The following is a 21,589-nucleotide window of genomic DNA, read 5'->3' on the forward strand; positions in this document are numbered from 1 at the left end:
TTCCACACTAGCAGAGCATGCGGAGAAGACCAAACATCATGTCTGTACTGAGGAGGCCAATGCTTTTGCTAGAGTTTCGCAGTTCCATCACCGAAAATTTAGGGAAGCCATTGAGATTGAAAGGAGACCAAGCAATCTCAATAGAGATGACAGTTGGAAGATCAATAGTTGCTGGGTCCTGGCCCTCACCTCCTAGTCATTTCCTCCCATTCCTCCCCTCCCTCTTTTAATAGCTTGTTCTTGAGGTTTCCCTTTCTATCCTTTAACCTTCTTTCTTTAGCCATAGTTACGTTTCTTAAAGGGTTAGATTATATAGTATAAGATATTTAAATAGCATATTTATGTTCTAAGTAGATGGCTTTACTAATAAATTTATATTAATTAGCTACCCATCCCTTGAATAAATACTATTATTATAACACTGTTATATTAATAATAACAATACAATAAATCCTTTCAATTACTAATTTCCCTAGAACTAGTAATACTCGTTCCTATTAGATTTCTAATAAATTGATACCCTAACCACCAATAGTAAGGATAATACCATTATCATATCGAATATTAATTTTAACATATGTTAAATAATAGTATAGATATTCTGATATTCCCTTTTCATGACTAATCTGAAGGGATCTAGTATATATAATATAACGACAATTAAGATTATTTTAGTTAATATTAAATCCTTACATTTAATAATATCCATAGATCTATATTAATCAGTTACACAAGACATTAATAATACTATAACATTATTATAATAATAATATAATATTAATTATCATTAGTTATGGTTAAACCCTTTCGATTACTAATAATTATTGTCCCTAGTAATTTCAATATAAATATTCCCTAATATTATTATTAACCCATATATGGTTAATTTTTCACTTAAATAACATATGATAAGTATTAAAATAATATTTTAGCATAATAATATTATATTATAAAACAAATTGAATAGTGTAATCTAGTTGTTCTTGGTCAATCTTAACCGTTTATCTAGTTTGACCTAATATAGCCGTTTTTTCAATTTAGCCATTTTTTAGTCAAACCTAGCCATTGGATGATGTGCTATCCCTATTCAATATGTAGCCATGATCTAGTTCTTCAACTTGTCCTGACGATGAACCACACTCATTGGTTCAAAACACGTCGACAAATGTTCTATCATGTGATTTAAGCCAAATTTTTTTTCTTAATCTTGATATGGATCACAGAAGCCTCAATTCAATGATTAATTTGGAATTAATTTTTGGTTCTCTCTTTACTCTTTTATGTCTTTGATGGTTTTAACTAACTAACTCCTCTTGAGATGTATCGGGTCTTATTCAGTGTTGTTATATTCTTGTACTATGTATTTCAAGTTTGTCATTTGTGATTTGATTCATATTCACCCTATGAGTAATTCACACTTGCTCTCACATTAAAAACTCTTCACTCAAAACTTGAGAGAAAATAAAAAAACATGGTGGAAGTTGGGCCCACATACTGGATGTGACTCCTATCCCAAATGGTGTAAGTTCTAATTGGGACTTCATACCAAGGAGATCCCCTTATCATTGGCAGTGCATTTTTTCACATCAACAATACCAAATACCTTCGATCTATTGAACTCAAAGAATAAGAAACAAATAAACTGAAGAGAATAACACACAATAAATCATAGATTTATCTAGAAAACATTTAGCGCTAATACCATGTCAAACTAAGGAAAAGAACTTGGTGATTAATTTCATTAACTAAAAGCTGGATATATGCAAAGGAGGTGGATATTCGCTTCACCTTCTATGAGGGACTCTTGGTCTTCCTTATGACTCTTCATTTCATCTACCTAAGTATTATGTACAATAATACTCTTGAAGGATTATGTGTCTAACATTTGAGCCAAGGTTTTATGGCATCTTCCTACCCCTTTGACCTTTCTCCATTAGCAACAATAATTGTGAGGTCCTTGGTGGGGCACACAAAAAGGTTTAGTTGCTTAGTGAAATTGACATCTATTAGTTATGAAGATTGTTGAAATCTACATGTATTATGACATTCATATTTTTTATGATTCAATTAAGTTTGAAGGTTAATGATTGTAATTTTGATATCATGGTTGCAGAAGGAATTGTAAGTTTCCTTACATCTTTTCTTGAAACCTAGGTCTTCTCAACCTTCTTGAGATGAGGCGAAATATATTTAATTGCAAGTTCTTGAATTTTCTCTTTTCAAATGACAACTTCTTTCTAAGGGATCGTCTCTTCATTCTTATTTTTTGAGTTCTTGGAATTGAGGCTAACAATATTTTTGGCACTACTTCATCATTATTGGGCTTGGAATAATAGGCAGTAGTGATTTTTCTCCTTGGGTTTGAGATTTCTTCCTTCTTTATATCTACTATTTTCAATTAGTACAATGAATTGCTTTCACATTGATGTCCTAAAATCCAAATTCTCACTACATCCACGACAATAGTTTTCATTATTTATGAATTCTAGCCATTATCTTTTAGAATCTTCTATTGACTCATCAATGTAGCTGCCTAATTTTTGAGGTTTGATAGATTGTGTGATGTTATAGGCTTTACACTTGCCACAATGAACCTATGCATGCGATTCGTCATTCTTACCCAGGTTGGCATTTGTCTTCTTTCTTTGGAATGAACCTTTTTATTTTACTTTATATATTATGTAGATAAAGTTCCACTTTATATTAATAAATACACTTTATAAGATAAGAAAACTTTAGTATAATTTTGAAGTATAAATTGAGTAGGCCTAATAGTTAAGAACATGTCCTTCTTTATGAGAGGTAGTGGGTTCAAATCCAAAGGGAGGTAGAGTATGTACACCTTTTTAAACTTTGGTAGTTAAGTCATTGCATGGAGGCAAGTCCCTATCCCACAAATAAAGGGGTATCATAAACCAATTTGGTGTCTGACTTTGTTGTAACCTTAAATCTATATTATAATTATTATTATGAAGGATTTGAGGGGGCACAACTTACTTGTGTAGATAATCATGTGGTGGTTTAAAGAGTGGTTCTATGCATCGTGGCTATGGCAGTGCAAATAAGAAATATGTATAATTGCAGTGGGTACAACTAGTTGTACATAATTTCAAAGGATTGTGGGTGTATGGAATTGATAGATTTTGAGGATATGAAATTTTCACATGGCATTTTTCATTGTACCAAACAACAATTGAGAGTTGTAAGAGACAAAAATTTGAGGGCTCTACAGAATTAATCCACACTTCACCAAATTAGTTTCTCTGGTACCAAATGGAATAAATTGTTACCTATTCATTACAAGATTAACAAAGTATTTCTATGATTTTGTATTATAATATTAAGTAACAAATAGTTGATATGAATGAAGATGTTACAATGAGACTCCTAATGGTTTACTTATATTATGCATTGACCGATCATGAGGTGAAGAGATGTGTTAGAAATTGTCGCAAGAAAGGCTAAATTTGAATTGTGACTTAGTCAAAATTAGTAATTCAATTTTCCACATTAGCAGGATAACTTGGATGGTAAATAACTTGTGCAACATGGCCTTGTCTACTAGTTAGCTCAGTAAATTCGAGTGATATGATAGAAGTAGAGTTGTGCATGAAGTGATTGCTAAAATTTAGCAATATAGTTCAGTTATTTTTAGTTTGACTCAGTTAACTAAGATCAAGTAACTAGTTGAGTCAATTGAGTAGTAGAACTATTGTTAACTCAGTGATCTCTCAGTTAAACTAGTCAATTAGCTAAAAATACCCAAAGATGCATGGAATTCGAATTGCCTAGCTAGAGTAGAGGAAAAGGCACATTGTAATTGTCAATTTTATACTAGTTGAGTTTACAGGCTTGACAGTTAAGCACGTGAATTATTCCTTGGGAATTGCACAAGCCAATAGGAGAAAATTCCTATCTTTTAGGAGCTAATTTCCTCCAGGATTGTGCAAGGAAATAGGAGCAAGTTGGGGCCTTGAATTGGCTAAGTGTTGGCCAGAGAAGGACATTCAGTAGGAGAATAGGTTTATAGTGCAGGTTTTGCTTTTAGGATCGAAGCAACACATTGTAATAGTTTATCATTATCATATGATTAATGAAAACCAACATAGGGGTTTTTCCTAGTTGGGTTCCCCTGTAAATCATTGTGTTCTTGTTGTGTTTTAATGGTTGCATGTCATTGCATGTGTTTCTAAATTGTGATTTCCATTTTGCAAAATAGTAGGAGGAAATTTAATCTCTTGATTTCACTTTGATTTCATTAGTAGTAGAAAAATTCTATTAATTTCTACATGGTATCAAAGCAGAAATCACACTAGAAACCAATCAATAGATCTTCTCCTTCATATATTTTGATTTACAGATTTAGTGAAGCAATTTTCTTCTATGTGGGAAATTGTCTTTCAATGGATTGAGATTGGAGTATTCCCATGAGGGAACCTTGAATTTCATAGCTTGGAAGGATAGGATGGAAATAGTGATCAATGATAATGGTGTGTTGGATTACATCAAAACTAGCATTTCACAACCAGGAACATATGATGCACAAGCACTTGCACAGTGGAAGAAGGATACTGCAAAAGCTAGGAAGATCATCCTCGAGGGTGGGAGAGACCAAATAGTCTCAAATTTACATGGAAAAGAGACTCCCTTTGCTATGTGGAAGACCCTCACTGAGTTATTCGAAAATACAAGTGATGTTAGGAAATTGGCATTGAGGGAAAAAGTCAGAAACATTCGCATGCAGAAAGGAGAAACCATTCCACATTACCTCTCTAGGTTCACTCAGTGTCGAGATGAGCTTGGAGGAGTTGGAAAAAATATTCCCTCTTTAGAACTAGTGAGCCTAGCTCTCCTAGGCCTTCCAAAATCCTAGCACAACTACCAAGACTCTGTAAATGGAAGGGACAAATTACCAAATTGGGAGAGACTTTGCTTCGATTTGGTGTAGGAAGAAATTTGACGGAACACTAGAGATGGAGTAACATCCAAATTTGAAAAGGAAGAGAATTTTTCCTTGGTTGGGAAGGAAAAGAAAGGCAAGGGAAAGAAGGCCCAAAGAAAACTAGAGACCAACCAGAACAATGGAAAGAAGAAGGACTTAAGCAAGATAAAATGTTTTCACTGCCATGAATTCGGGCACTATGCAACAAAGTGTCTGCACAAGAATTCTAACAAGAAGCCTTCAAGAGGAGCAGGAGGTGAAGCACTTGCCTCAAAATTCGAATTAGACTTCACCCTAATTGCATGCATAGCCAACACTATAATGGGGAGTGCATTGTATCAATATTTAGTTGCCTTGTTCCATATGATAGGATGCAAAGAATTCTTCAGTAGCCTAGAGGAGAAGGATCTCAAGATGCATATAGAACTTGGGGATGATGGGTGGTACGGTACCAAAGGAATTGGTACCATAAGCTTTAAGAGGGAGTCAGGTTCCCACCTTCATATGAAAGATGTCATGTATGTACTTGGGCTTAAAAAGAACTTGATCTTTGTAGTTGTATTAGAGGATCATGGCTATGATGTTGTTTTCAGTAAGGGGAAAGCATTTCTGAGACATGTAGCTATCGGGCAGGTGAAACAAATTGGAGTTCAAGTGAATAATATCTACAAACTTGAGGTGGAAGCTTGCGTTGTACTGAGTAGAAAGGTAGGAGAAGTGCATGTTGGAGAACTCTGGCATTGCTGTATGGGACACTTACACCATGGAGCCTTAAAAATCATGCAGCAGATTACCACCGATCTCCCGAAACGTACCCTTGACCAACATGATGTCTGCAAGGGATGCACATTAGGGAAATATGTCAAATCCACCTTCTAGGGTTGTGATAACAGAGTTAGAGAAATCTTGGAGCGAGTCCACTCTGATGTATGTGGACCATTTTATATAGCCTATACAGTAAAACATAGGTATTACGTAATTTTTGTTGATGACTTTTCAATAAAATGTTGGATTTCCTTCATGCGTAAGAAGGATGAAGTTTTATCAAAATTTGTTGAATTCAAATCATTGGTTGAAAAGGAGACTAGTCAAAAATTGAAAGCCCTGAGAAATGAAAAATGGAGGGGAATACATATCGTACACTTTCAAGGAGTTTTGTGCCAAAAAGGGTATTAAAAGAGAACTGATAGCTCCCCATAACCCATAGAAAAATGGGGTGGATGAAAGGAATAACATAAGCATAGTGGGAGCAACAAGACCCATGTTGCATGATCAGGGGTTGTCGTACACCTATGGGTAGAAGCATGCAACACCACAGATTATTTGCAGAATAGGAGCCCTTACAGAATACTTGGCATGATCACACCCGAAGAAGCTTTCTTTGGGAGGAAGCCAATTGTATCTCATTTTTGAATTTTTGGAGCTACTGTGTATTGTCATGTCTCCAAGGATAGCACTAATAAACTTGAGGCTACAACTAAGATGGGAGTCTTTGTAAGATACACAAAGACACCACATAATTATCGAGTGTATTTTCCCTCATTCAGGGTGACAGTGATAAGGAGAGATGTCAGTTTTGATGAGGATAAGGCAATGAGATGCTCTCTAGAGCAAGATTTTATCCCACCGGAGGAGGAACTTCTAGCTCCAAAGGAGGAGCCTCATGCAGAGATTCAGGATGTTGTGGAGCAGCCACATGCGAAGGAATATATAGGAGGCAAAGTGGAGGCACCCACTCAACCAGAATTTTCCAGAGAGAGGAGGAAGAGAACCAGAGAAGCTGAAATACTGGTATAGGATGCATGGGAGCATGTGGGACCTCTTACATCTTAGCGCAGGAAGAGGAGGTCACCAGACAGGTACACTAGTTATATGGCTTTTATGATAGAACACATTGATTCAAAGCCTTCTTCATTTGATGAAGAAATTTCTTAACCTATGTGGGTTGATGCCACGGTGGAGGAGTATGACTCCATCATGAAGAACGGTGTATGGGAGGTGGTGTCGAGACCAGAGAACAAATTAGTGGTTGGTTCCAGATGGATCTACAAAGTGAAGCATGCAGCTGATGGGAGAATCGAGAAGTACAAGGCCAAATTTGTATCCAAAGGCTTCTCTCAGGTAGAGGGAATGGATTATGAGGAAACATGTGCCCTAGTGGCAAGATATTCCTAGATCAAAACCATTCTAGCATACTTGTGCAGATGGGGTGGAAGATCCATTAGATGGATGTGAAGATCCCCTTCCTCAATGGTGTTGTTGAGGAATCAATTTACGTAGAGCATCGAAAGGGATTTGAGACATATGACAGGGAGACACATGAGTGCAGACTCAGGAGATCCCTATATGGTCTCAAGCAGGCACCCCGAGCATGGTACACTCAGATCGACACATCTTAGTGGATTTGGATTCACCAAACTTGAAGCAGATGTCAATCTCTATCACATTGTGGTAGATGGAAAGTTCCTTACCTTGGTATTTTATGTTGATGACTTGATACTTACAGGGGAAGAGTAGTTTATCCACTCTTTCAAAGAGGACCTTGCAAGAGAATTAGAGATGAAAGATGTGGGATTGATACATTACTTCCTTGGGCTAGAAGTATGGTAGGATGATGGTGGGTTGTTTGTGATTTAGGGGAAGTATTCCTTGGAAATACTTTAGAGATTTCACACGAAGAACTGCAAGCCTATGGACACACCTCTAGCTAAAAAATGGAGGAAGGAGAGTTCTTCTTCAAGAGAGGCAGTAAATGCTACCATCTACAGACAACTTGTGGGATCCTTGATGTATCGAGTGATCAGAAGAGCGACATATGCTATGCAGTTAATTATTTGAGTCAAGCCATGGTGAATCCTACCAAGTTGTATTGGAAGGAAGCAAATCATGTGTTGAGATACCTTAGAGGCACAACCGAGTATGGGTTATGGTACAAGAGGACAAAGGGAGTGAAGATCCAAGGTTTCACTTATCCAAATTTTCTAGGGAGTCCATTAGACAGGAAAAGTACTTTAGGTGCTATCTTCAGTGTTGGGTTTGCAGTTATTTCCTGGTATAACAAGAAATAGAGGTATGTGGCACTCAGTGCAGCAAAGGCTAAATACATGGCTACAATTCAAGAAGCATGTGAGGCCATATGGATGAGGAAAATACATGTGGGTCTTTTCAGTCAACAAATGCATTCGATGGTGATTTATTGTGATAATCAGAGTTGTATCAAAAATCTCTAAGAATCCAGTATTTCATGATAGGTCCAAGCACATTGATATCAGGTACCATCATTTGTGGGTTTCTGTGCAGAGGATAATTATGATGCTATAGTACATTCCAATTGAGGAGCAAGATGCATATATCTCGACAAAGGCATTGTCAAGATGAAAATTCAAATTGCACAGGTGTAGGATAGAGGTGGTGCAAATTATTTTTCTTGCTAACGGGGAGTGTTAGAAATTGTAGCAAGAAAGGATAAATTTGACTTGTGCCTAAGTTAAATTTAGTAATTCAATTTTCCACATCAGCAGGATGACTTTGATGGCAATTAACTTGTGTGACATGGACTTGTCTACTAGTTAACTTAGTAAATTCGAGTTATAGGTTAGAAGTAGAGTTGTGCATGTAGTGATTGCTAAAATTTAGCAATGTAGTTCATTTATTTTAAGTTTGACTCAGTTAACTGAACTCAAGTAACTAGTTGAGTCAGTTGAAGGTTAGTTGAGTAGTAGAACTATTGTTAACTCAGTGATCTCTCAGTTAAACTAGTCAATCAGTGAAAAATATCCATACATGCATGGAATTTGAATTTCCTAGATGGAGTGGATGAAAAGGCACATTGTAAACGTCAATTGTATACTATTTGAGTGTATAGGCTAGGCAATTAAGCAAGTGAATCATTCCTTGGGAATTGTGCAAGAAAATAGGAGAAAAATCTTATATTTTAGGAGCTAATTTCCTCAAGGATTGTGCAATGAAATAGGAGTAAGTTGGGGCCTTGCCTTGATCCTTGATGGGGCCCCCAAGCCTTGAGCCTTGATGGGGCCCATTTCAAAAGAGTTAACAAATTCTTGAAAAGGTGCAAGGGGAAAAGTCCTGAGAAGAGAAAAGGTGACAAGCTCACTGATGGAGGGGGTCTCCTAATGTGGGGTAAGGGAAAAGTCCTGAAGGGTGAAAAACCTTCACAGAAAAAATGGGGCAAGGGAAAAGTCCTGAAGGGTGAAAAAACCTTCACAGTAAAAAATGGGGCAAGGGGAATAGTACCATGCTGTAGATGATCAATTGCGACCCTCCTGTTGGGGTCTTGAGCAACCGTCCCTTATCTAGCTACCAGCTCGTAGCTAAGAAGATATGGAGGTGAGTTCAGTACCTATTGGTTCATGGCTACCAACCCGTACCAGTACCAAGCTAGCTCTAGATACTAACCCTATCGGGCTAACTTAAGGCGAGCTCAGTTCAAGTGGTTGGCCACCTCCCGTTGCCATACCCTGGATGGAAGTCTCGTTGCCTTACCCTGGGTTTAAAACCCATCCATCTCTAACAACTAAATGAAGGCCCTTTATCACTCAATGTAGAGATGCTCGGCTATTGGGTTCAAAATTTCCGAGGAGCGACCATCCCCCTCTCACTACACCTCAGTAACACCAGAGAGTCATTACTCCCCGTGGAGAGGACTGACTATTGGGTTCAAGATTTTTGGGGAGTCAAGTCTTTGGTTGAGCCCACGGCCAATTTACCATACAGTGAGGTGAGGTTTTTGTAAAGTAAAAGAGGGAGTCTTACAAGACCCCTGAATGACATTCTGGCTAAGACATCTCTTGTCATGCTTCATAGATTTTCCAGAGGAATCTTACAGGACCCCTGAATGACATACTAGCTAAGATGATGATCTCCTCATTGTTATGACTATTAGGCCGACTCACTATCCCTCTTTTTTTTCCCATCCCATCCCATCCCTTTTGGGGATGGGGAGTTGTGTTTCATGATCGAAGCAAGACATTGCAATTGTTTCTCATTCTCATCTAATTAATGAAAATAAATAGAGGGGTTTTTCCTAGTTGGGTTCCCCTGTAAATCATTATGTTCTTGTGGTGTTTTAACGGTTGCATGTCATTGCATGTGTTTCTAAATTCTGATTTCCATTCCGCATAATAGTAGAGAAAATTTGTAATTTCTTAATTTTAGTTCGATTTCATCAGTAATAGAAAATTTCTATTAATTTCTACAATATGTGGCCTTGAACATTCATTAGCCTAATTATTATATTTATTATTATTACTACTAGTATTATGTTTAAGTTTATGATATAGGAATAGTTGGCACATGAATTTGAGATGTAGGACAATGGACCAATACACTATTTGTTGGGTCTAGAGGTGTGACATAGTCTAATTGAGGCGTCCCTTAGATATGGGTAATTATGGTAATTATGGAGTCGATATTTTGAAGATGTTTCAAATGATGCATTGTAAGCCCTTAGTTTCTCTTATGGTACAAAACCTTGCATGTTAATTTGGATAGAGATTTAGTAGATCCTTCAGTACATGGACATTGGACCCAACTCAAGTGCCCAATACCTCCTTTGTTTACCTTTATGTGTTTTTGCTGCATTCTTAGAATAAAATCTACTATTTAGATTTAAATATTGCTTTGTTATTTATATTGCTTTTGATGATTAAAAAGGCTTTTTATGTTCAGATTGATTTGATAGGTTAATAACAAAGAAGATGATCAGAAAAAGGCTATCAAGCGCCTCTGATCTCACCTCTCCCTCAGTGGGACCATGAGCTAGGACCAAGGTGTCCTTGCTGCCACCAAAAACACTGTCTTTGCTTCATCATGCAATTGTTAGTGTTGGATTCTCATTTGCAGAAGTTGATACCAGTTGTAGTTACATGCTCAGGTTCATGATTGCTTAGTTTGCATAGCTATTTCACATGATTTCATTGCAAATAAACTGTTGTCCATTTTCTTTGCTGTTATTTAGGTCAGATTAGGTTAAAGTAGCTAGGTCCTTGATTTTCTGAGTCTTTGTTTGTTCAGTTTGAGAAATAACTTGCAGAGCACCTATATTACCTCTCTATCTACCTTTCCTCCATCAAATAATTACTCCATGATTCCTACCCTTCATTTTCCATACTTTTCCCACCTTGCCCTAATTTCTACATTCTTGTGCATCATCGCTTCCTCCATCCTCGAACAAATCCAATCACTCCTTAGCCCCATTCACCAGGTCCTAGACCCCTTAACATCATTATCCAACCTCGATTTCCACTTTCCCACCATTTTTCCTCCATCAACCCTCCAAAATCCTCTTTTCAGAACATCCTGTAGAACCCCTGTAGACTTCCTGTAGAAGCTCACGAAAGCGGTTTCTTGAGATCCGATCACTGTGAAACTCTCTGGAAGGGTGCTAGGAACCCCTTAGGCCCTTTTCTAACCTTCCCAACCTCCTGCAAGCATTTCCTTTTGCCAGTCCACCTCTGCACAATAAAAAACAGTTAAAGCACATGCACAATAATTCTGCCAACTTACTCAAAAATACAAAAAGATATTTCTTTTCAGATTTCACTTCAGAAATAGCTTAGTCACATGCATTTTACCTTTCTAAGAGTCAATGGCATTCCTTTCTGTAGCTTTCATCATTTTTCTTGCACCAGTAGGGTTAGTCGATAAAACTAGGGTTTGCTAGGGTTTGCATTTCCTTTCCGCTTTCAGTTTCTTTCTGCAAGTATATTAGCCTCCTTTGAGTTAGCTTTCATACGTCAGTTAAAAAGCTTCTTCTAAGAGCTCATAGAAGTTGGCTTAAGCTCCTAGCGGACTTGTGCCAGCTGATCAAGTGACAGCTACAGCAAGAGCTAGTACTTGTGCTCTATTACTTTAATTCATTGGGTCACTTCAAAACATGTGTTCTATTACTTTAAGAGCACGTTGCATTAGAAACATCCAACATAAGAAGGACAAGCAACAAAAATCCATAAATGACAAGTAATAAGTGAATACGAATAAGAATGATATGATGTACATCCATGACGGTGTATGTATTGAGGAATCACAACATTGATAGGACATTTCCTTCGTTAAGTCATGTATTATAAATAGGATGTGTCCTTTCATTGTTATTAATTAATAGTTATTTATTTATTTAATGATCTTTCTCTCTCTCTCTCTCTCTCCATACATACATACATACACACATATATATATATATATATATATATATATATAGAGAGAGAGAGAGAGAGAGAATTACATTTGAGATATGTAAGAGATAGTGAATTGATGTTGCATGGGTTCGTTGGTTTTCATTGAGCAAGCATTGTTAGTGATAAAAGAGCACTTCATCTTATGATATGATATATTGGTTCAATAAGATGCATTGATTAGTGGCATTAGGTCTAGTGGAGGCAAAGTACCTGGTAGTCAACACTACTACTTATGGAGTTATATGGCTTTACAAGTACTTGATAACAACACTAACAAGTGAGATGTTGGAGTGTATTGTGGTCTATTGTAACAATTAGATTTTTATAAAGTTTTGAGAATATAGTGTTCCATGATCACTCCAAGCACATTGACATTAGGTACCACTTTCTCTAGGATATGGTTCAACAAGGAGCAATGGCTCTAAAGTATGTTTAGACATAGTAAAAATGTGTCAATATTTTGACTAAGCCCCCAACAAAGGGGAAGTTAAAGATGTTCAAGGAGAGACTTGGATTGGTGGAGAACACATTCCTCACTAAGAGGGAGAGTTAGATTTCTATCTTGTTTAGGTTGAATAACCTTCTCCACAACATCAAATTGGACAAAACATTGGGTCCACACGATAAAAATCAAAAGAGTGCATTTAATGCAACTTCGTACAACATCAATTATGGTATCAATTTGTCTAGGTTCTTATGTGAAAATATTATTATATTTCTAATGTTTCTCTCTTCAATTAAACTTGATTCAATCTTGTTCTATATTTAGCAAGTTCTTGTTTTGAGTTCAATTCAATTCAATACTCAATTTAGTTGAGTTTTCAAAATGATTTTTCATTCCTATGTGGACTCTATGTGCTTTACATGAGAACAAGGTTAATTATGGCATAGTTCTCTAGGGCTATAGTTATCTCCATGAGAGAAAAATAACATAGGTATTCTCACATCTAAACTAAGGAGAACAATTTGGGTCAGAATTAGTGTGTAAATGTTAGGGTTTCTTACCTAACATAGAGCACACAAATTTATATTTTGTGATAATAAAACCTAATTATGTCTTAATCTATAAGGAGATATAGGGTGCACCATTGAGATGGTTAGGGAATTTATGTTTTTGATCTATAACATTAAACTTCATTATTTTATTTAGTTAACCAAATAAAGATGAAAATTTGAGAGCTTTGTTTTTCCAAATATTTTATATTTAGTGTTTCCAACGCATATTTGTGGATTTTAATCTATTTAAGGTCTATAAAATAAAAAATTGTTCAGTCGGGTTCCTAAATGACATTTAAGGAGATTGGGACATATTGCTAATTAATTATGCTTCTACATCATGAATCCAATCCTTCGACTATAGTTTCAAATATCAACACCACTATGAAGGGATGAATCATGGTTCGATTTACAGGGAAGATACTAGGTTTGAGCTAGGAAGTTGTCATCTTGAGCAGAGAATGAAGGGTGGTTAGCTTCATGCTATATCATGAGTTGGGGTTTTGGGCCAGTCACGGAGTCTCAAATAGAATAAAACTTCATTTTTTATACTGACCGGCCCACAATGATAGATAATTGGCTACAAACAGGGGATTCCCTCCCTTGCTATAACATTTGTCCAGGGTTTTGTCAATGCTCTCTCAAGTAAACCCCCTCCCCCCCCCAAGATGTTAGTTGTCCTCATGTGGTAACTTTGTGGGGTTTTACTCCCACAAACCCACCCTTCCCCAATAATTATTTTATATGGTTCTAGGAGTCCTTTTTGGTGGTTTTTCCAAATATAGGCTTCCCTTATTTTTCAAGCGATGGTGTGTTTTCTTCAAGACTGCCCCCCTATTGCAAACGGTTTTTTGGTGGTTTCGAGTCTAATCTCTAGGGTTCCTTTGTTGGGTGCAAAGTTTTCTACTGTTGAGGTAGTCTTATCTTAGGTCTCAATAATTCAAGAGGGTTTTGTGTTGGGGACTAATAATGGATTTAGACAGGAGAAGATTGGGGTGGAGACAAATTACCTCGTTGTTGAAAATAGCAACAAGAAATGTTAAAAATAGCATTCATAAATTTTATTTTTATTTGTCCTTGAATTAAATTAGGAATTACATCGAAACTCTATTCTCATAGCAACTTGTAATAGTTAATTAAGTTAAATTGACTTAATTGACTTAGGAAATTCGAGTTGGAAGTCTATCTAGAGTAATGTAGAGTGATCCCTAAAATTTATGGGCCCGAGTTGAGTTCTTTTGAGTTGTAATTAGATAACTCAGTTTAACTGAGTTATAGTCAATTAAACTAGTTCTAACTGTTGGAGGAACTAGTAGGAGGTCTAATAGTGGAGTAGTGCACTACCGCATCACCAGTACCACACCAGTTAACTGAAGATTCACTCATAAATAACTCATGCATGTCAGTTCAGAGGAAGACCCAATTGAGATTAGAGTTTAGGGATAGTGTATTATCAATTGTATAATTTTCTGAATTTTACAGATGGTGCATGCAATGAGCTGAGGGCCTATGTTTGGATTGTGCATTTATGGAGAGGGACTTTCCACATTAAATAGAGACTAATTCGCTTAGGGATTGCGAAAGGAAATAGGGGCTAAGAAAGCAGCATATTTGGCTAAGTGTCGGCTTGAGCTAGTTTGTGAGGCAGAGAGATAGATTTCTTCTCAAATCTTCTGGCTAATGAAATATAGATAATCAGGGTTTTTAACAGTTTCTTTCCCCGGAGAAATATTGTGTTATGTGTGATTAATATTCTTCCTTTCCTGCTTATTTTTTTCATCAATCAATTTTGGTTTCCGCTAAAGCGTAGAGTAGATTCTTGTCTTTTGTTTTAGCATATCACATAAGTTGTTGAATCTACAAGTAAAAATCTACATGGTATCGAAGCTGAAGATAGTATAGAAGAGGAGAATTCTAGTTTGTTGTGTTGGTGAAATCGAATTTGCAAGTTCATACTTTAGAGTTAGCAATATGTCATTCTATGGTTTGAGACTTGAGTATGTCATGGAGGGAATCTCAAATTACATTGTTTGGAAGGGAAGGATGGAGGCAGTGCCAGAAGATAATGGCCTCAAGGAATTCATAGATCATGACATTCCGAAGCCTCCAGCATCTGATGCTAAAGATCTGGATGAATGGAGAAAGTGTGTGGAAAAAGTAAGAAGGATTATCCTGGAAGGAGTTTGAGATCACATTGTCACAAATATCCATGGTAAGGACACTCCATTTGCAATGTGGAAGTCATTGATGGACCTATTTCAAAATAGCAGTGACCACAGGAAGTTGGCTCTAAAGGAAAAACTTAGAAAGATCAAGATGGAGAAGGGTGACTCAATTCTGAATTACTTTACCAAGTTCACCCATTGTCGAGATGAGCTTGGAAGTGTCGGGATTACTATTGTCGAAGACGATATGGTGAACCTATCTCTTCTAGGACTTCCCAAGAGCTAGCATAGTTACCATGAATCTGTTAATGGGAGGGAGAAGCTACTAGATTGGGAGCAATTGTGGTCGGATTTGGTACATGAAGAGATTCAGCGGAACACTAGAGATGGGACCTCTTCCAAAGAAGTGGAAGAGTACTTTGCATTAGTGAGCAAAGAAAAGAAATCCTTGGGAAACAAGTCCTAAGGCGAGGAGGGTGGCAAGAATAAGTACTTGTCAAAAGTCAAGTGTTTTCACTGTCACGAGTATGGGCACTTTGCCACACATTTCCCACAGAAGAAAGAAAGCAAGAAGGAACCTACAATTGTAGCAGCAGGTGAAGCCTTAGCTTCAAAATTCAAACTTGATTTCACTCTCATTGCATGCATGTCCAACACTGTAATGGGAATCATGTAGTATCTTGACAATTGTGAGGGGAATAAAGATATCTTCACTTACTTTGAGGAGAAAGACCTCAAGCAGAACATAGAGTTTGGAGATGATGGGAGGCATAGCGCAACTGACATTGATACAATTCCCTTTTAGAGGGAGTCTGGATCCCCTTTCAAAATAAAAGATGTGATGTATGTTCCAGGACTAAAGAAGAATCTTGTTTCTGTCATAGTATTGGAGGATTGTGGCTACGACGTGATTTTTAGTAACGGAAAGGTTTTGCTTAGACACATCACCACGGGATAGGTGAAACATATCAGTGCGTGAGTCAAGAACCTATATGCTCTCGAGGTCGAAGATGCATGAAAATCCTTGAGGAGCAAGGAAAAGGTTAGAGACTTGGTGGTTGAGAGGGAGCATGAATTACATCTCAACATGCAGCCCAAGAAGCAACCTCAGAAGCAGTCTCAGAAAGTTATGGAGTAGCCACAATTAGAGAAGCAGAGAGGAGATTGAGTGGAGAGATCCACTCAAGCAGAGAAGAAGCAACCTCATAAAGTTTTGGATCAGCTACAATTAGAGAAGAAGAGAGGAGAACGAGTGGAGAGATCCACTCAAGCAGAAAATAACCAACCTCAGCAGCAACCTCAGAAATTTGTGGAGTAGCCACAATTGGAGAAGTAGAGAGGAGACCGAGTGGAGACACCACTCAAGCAAAGACCTATAGTAGGGGGGATTTCAATCCAAGTGGGAAGAGGGAGCACATGCATCCATACCTCCAAGTGATAGGTGGGGCGATGTGAAGTAATAGTCCCAAGACTGCAGAAATTCAGGTAGGGTCCATTGAGATGTTTTGTATCATGGATCATTAGCTTGCTACGAGATCCCATAATACACAATATTAGGATGGATCAGTGGTAGTTGATGCAGTCATATGTCAGATTGATAAAGGTAGAGACTAGCAGTAGTCATATATTAGGGAGCATAGAGCAGAGTTGGCAACAATGCAGATGGCACAGTGCAGTGTCAGAAGAAGCACAAATTTTTTAGTAGATAGTGTAGTATCTAGTAACATTCAAAGACTCTGGTGACAGATGCATCATATTGATTAATTTTGGATGCTTTTTCAGTTGTAGAAGTTACAGTAGAAATAACACTAGAGAGAATTGTTGCATGCAAAACATTCCAAAGGTACCAGATGAGGATAGAGTTGAATTCCTTTCTTGTTGAGAGGGAGTGTTGAAAATAGCAACAAGAAATGTTAAAAATAACATCAATAAATTCTAGTTTAATTTGTCCTTGAATTAAATTAGGAATTAAATTGAAATTCTATTCTCATAGCGACTTGTAATAGTCAACTAAGTTAAATTGACTTAATTGACTTAGGAAATTCGATTTGGAATTCTATCTAGTGTCATGTAGAGTGATCCATAAAATTTAGGGGCCTAGGTTGAGTTCTTTTGAGTTGTAATTAGATAACTCAGTATAACTAAGTTATAGTTAGTTAAACTAGTTCTAACTATTGGAGGAACTAGTAGGAGGTCTAGTAGTGGAGTAGTGCACCAATGCATCTAGTACCACACTAGTTAATTGAATATTCATAATAAATAACTCATGCATGTCAGTTTAGATGAAGACCCAGTTGAGATTAGAGTTCAGGGATAGTGTACTATCAGTTGTATAATTTTATGAAGTTTACAGATGGTGCATGCAATGAGTTGAGGGCTTATGTTTGGATTGCGCATTTATGGAGAGGGAATTTCCACATTAAATAGAGCCTAATTCCATTAGGGATTTTGGAAGGAAGTAGGGGCTAAGAAAGAAACAGATTTGGCTAAGTGTTGGCTTGAGCTGGTTTGTGAGGCATAGAGATAGATTGTACTAGTGCAGGAATTGTTTAGGATGAACAAGCATTGTATTTTATTCTCAGTTATTTTGGTTAATTTAATATAGATAGTCAGGGTTTTTAGCAGTTGCTTTCCCCAAAGAAATATTGTTATGTTTGATTGATATTTTTCCTTTTCTTCTTATTGTTTTCATTGATCAATTTGGGTTTCTGTTGAAGAGTAGAGTACATCCTTGTCTTGTATTTTAACATATCACTTAAGCTATTAAATCTACAACTAAAAATCTACACTCTTATACATTACTTGGTTCGTCATGAGTGTACACCTAAAAGAAAGAAGAATCAAGTTTTGAAAAGTGAAAAAACTTTGTCCCCTTATAAGAGCTATTTGGGAGATGATGTAGATATGGCTTAGGCAATGCAATATGTGGAAAAATCGTTAATTGGAAGGGCTAGAGGCTAAAATTTTGTCTAAAGACCCTTGAGAAGTGGAGGAATGAAAAGATCAATCCATTGGTTTCAAATGCTCCGAGAATATTTCTCCTTGCCAAGGGTTGGATTCATTTGAACTTCAAATATCATGAGGCCGAAAATATTTCCAATGAGGTATGGGCCATTGATTCCACTCCTATAATATTCAAGCTTTGGTATCCATTATTTCATGCTACCAGGTAGAGTATAGATATGGTACCAATATGGGTTCATTTTCTAGTCCTACCCTCACATATGTGGAATAAACAGAGCTTTGAAAAATTGGGGAATAGTCTAGATCAGTTTCTAAATGAGGATTTCTCATTCAAAGAGACCAAATATTTGTCTGTGGCTTGTGTACTTGTGAGATTCGATCTTCAAGAAAAGCTACATGAAACCATGAATATTGGAAACAATATAAGATAAAATTCAAATGTTTGATTATGAAGGCCTTTTGTTTAGGCACAAGAGGTGCCATAAATAAATATATTTGGTATTCAACTGTATTATTTTTTTAAAACAACCCTCAGCTTCTCATGAAAGCATCAAGTATCAAAGAATAGCAATAGGGGTCTAGGTCACTAATGAATTTTTCCAAAGGGAGGCTCGGGAGGGGGATGAATCTCAAGTGTCAACTAGATTTTCCGTGCCATGCTCCATGGTGGACTCTCTGATGGATACTTCAATGGATGCTCATGAACAGAGTCCTTTGGCTTCAGACATCCAAGCTGGTGTGGGAACTTGGGAACTTGGTAACATTGTTTCCTTTCCTCTTGTTACTTTACTTGTAAGTTATTTTAAGAATTAGGGAAATACTAGAGAGAATCTTCTTTAGGAATCAATTGTTTGGTCACTCAGAAGCTAATCCCTTATCATTCTCTTGTGTAAGTCACTTGTCCAATTTCTAGTGGTATGCTAGGATATTCTATGTTGATAGATTTTGTCTCTTAAAGGTGCACTAATGATTTGGATGAGGGTGATGTCCTCTAAAATTTGAGTTCAAGACAAGTCCTTCCAGCCTCTGAGGGTATTCATGGAGGACTTGGTTTTTAATTGGTTCTTCTCTATCTGTGAAGGGTAGGGGGAGAAAATCTCATATTTATTTAACCAAAACCAAATCCCATGAAGAGATAGCTATGGGCATACAAACTTCCATAAATGGGGCACTTAGAGCCATGATTTCCTTGTAAGTGTTTTCCCAATGAAAGTTTTTTCTTTCAATTGTCGTGGGTTGGAAAATAACTCTAAAAACTTGCATTAAAGAGATTGGTTCAGATGGAGCATCCTGATATTATTATTTTTCAAGAAACTCTTTGGAGACGAAGACTGCATATCTCCTTTATTATTTCTTTGTTTCCTAGAAATTCATTACTATGGATTCCTAAGGTAGATCAAGTGGTTTGGCATTAGGTTGGGATTCCTAGAATATTTTGGCACATAACACTTGGAGTATTACCTATGGTTTGGGTGTGCTAGGTTTTTTAATGGAATTGGACATAACCTTTACATTTATCAATCTTTATGGGTTGAATGAAGATCATGTGTCCTTTTGGAATGACTTCTTTGGAAAGTCTATGCTAGGAGAAGATAATTTTATTATTGGAGGAGGCTTATTTTACTCTCTGGAAGCTATTGAATTGTGGGGTCCCTTTTCCAGAGTTGATTCTCTCATTGATTTAATTTCACACAAAATTGAGGAAAATAACTTTGATTGATCTAGAACCTGTTAAGTTAAAATCCACATGGAAGAACCATCTTGTAGGTGAAGTGTGTGTGGTAAAAAGATTGGATAGGTTTTACGTTGGTGGAACCTTTGGTGCATAGGTTCCCTCTTCTTCGTCAATGGGTGGGATCTTGAGGTGAATCTGATCACTCCCTTATCTTGTTAGAGTTGCAAGAAAATAATTATAAGCCTGTCAGTCCTTTCAAGATGAACTCTAGTTGGTTAAAGATGAGAGTTTCCTAGCATTATTTAGAGACAATCAACATTCTTTTGGTACACAGTTTGGTTTTTCAGTTGCCAAACAATTGGAGGCAAATCTAAAACATATCAAGTATTTGACTGTGGAGTGGTTTGTAATTAATCATAGAAGGGAGGAGGAAGACTTGTTGGAGGTGGAATAGAAAATTGTGTCTTTTACATAATCAAGGGAAGAGGGATTTAAATCTCAGGAGTCCAGAGAGGAGTCAAGCAAACTCGAATCTAGAAGGAAGGAGATTATAGCTAATAAGCAGGATACTTGTAATTTAAAAAGTAGAGCAGTCTAGATGGACTGTGGTGATGAGAACACCAATATTTTCATGCCTATGAAAAAAGAAAAAAATGAATAATACAATTTGGAATATGGAGGATCAGGAGGGATGTGCGATATCAAGTTTGAAGGCCTTGCTACTCTTAGAAGGGACCATTTTCAAATCCTCTTCAAGGAACCCAAGGGGGTTAACATTACAAAAGTTATTAGAGTGGCTTAATTCTTTCCAAGATTTGTGGTGGAGGAAAAACATAGAACTCTTATCGAGGAAGTGTCTAAGGATGAGTTGAAGGTGGTGCTTTCTAGCTTCCAAAAAGGAAAAATCCTAGGGCCTAATGGATGGGATATTGAATTTTTTTAGGGTTTTATGATATAACTAGAAAAGATATGTTAAGATCTATATGTGAGTCTCACTGCGAGGGTAGGGTTCTAGCATCTTTCAACTCTACTTTCATAGACCTCATCCCTAAGGTGGAAATCCTTACTCCTTTGAAGATTTTTGGCTTACTTCTTTATGCACTTGTGTATATAAAGTCACATCAAAGGTGATTGCTAGAAGGATTAAGCCTATACTTTCAAAAACCATTTCAAAGGAACAATTTGGTTTTCTTGAAGGGAGATAGATACACAAAGCAATTGGAGTTTCTCAAGAAGGGATGCATAGCATAAAAAATAAAAGGGTAAAAGGTGTTATTAAAATTGATCTCTCAAAGGAATATGATCATGTAAATTGGTTTTTCATTAGACTTCTTCTGACTCATGTGGGTTTTGAGGTTCCTTTTATTAATTGGATCATGAGTGCTAAAATTTGTCTCCTTTATAATCCTAGTAAATGGATCTGCTTTTCCATTATTTCATACTCAAAGAGGCATGAGACAAGGCTACCCTTTGTCTCCACTCTCTTTTTTTCTCGTGGTTGAGGGTCTTAGTTGTATGTTAGTAGCGAAAAAGAGGAGAGATGAATTTCAAGATGTGATTTTTTCTCATACTCTTGTAATTACACATTTTCTTTTTGTTGACAATGTACTTATCTTTTGTAATGGTTCGATAATTGATGTCCAAAATTTAC

This window comes from Pinus tabuliformis, chromosome 6 (assembly GCF_031772625.1).
Source record: "Pinus tabuliformis cultivar Carrire ecotype Pingquan chromosome 6, CPIR1, whole genome shotgun sequence".
Taxonomy (NCBI): domain Eukaryota; kingdom Viridiplantae; phylum Streptophyta; class Pinopsida; order Pinales; family Pinaceae; genus Pinus; species Pinus tabuliformis.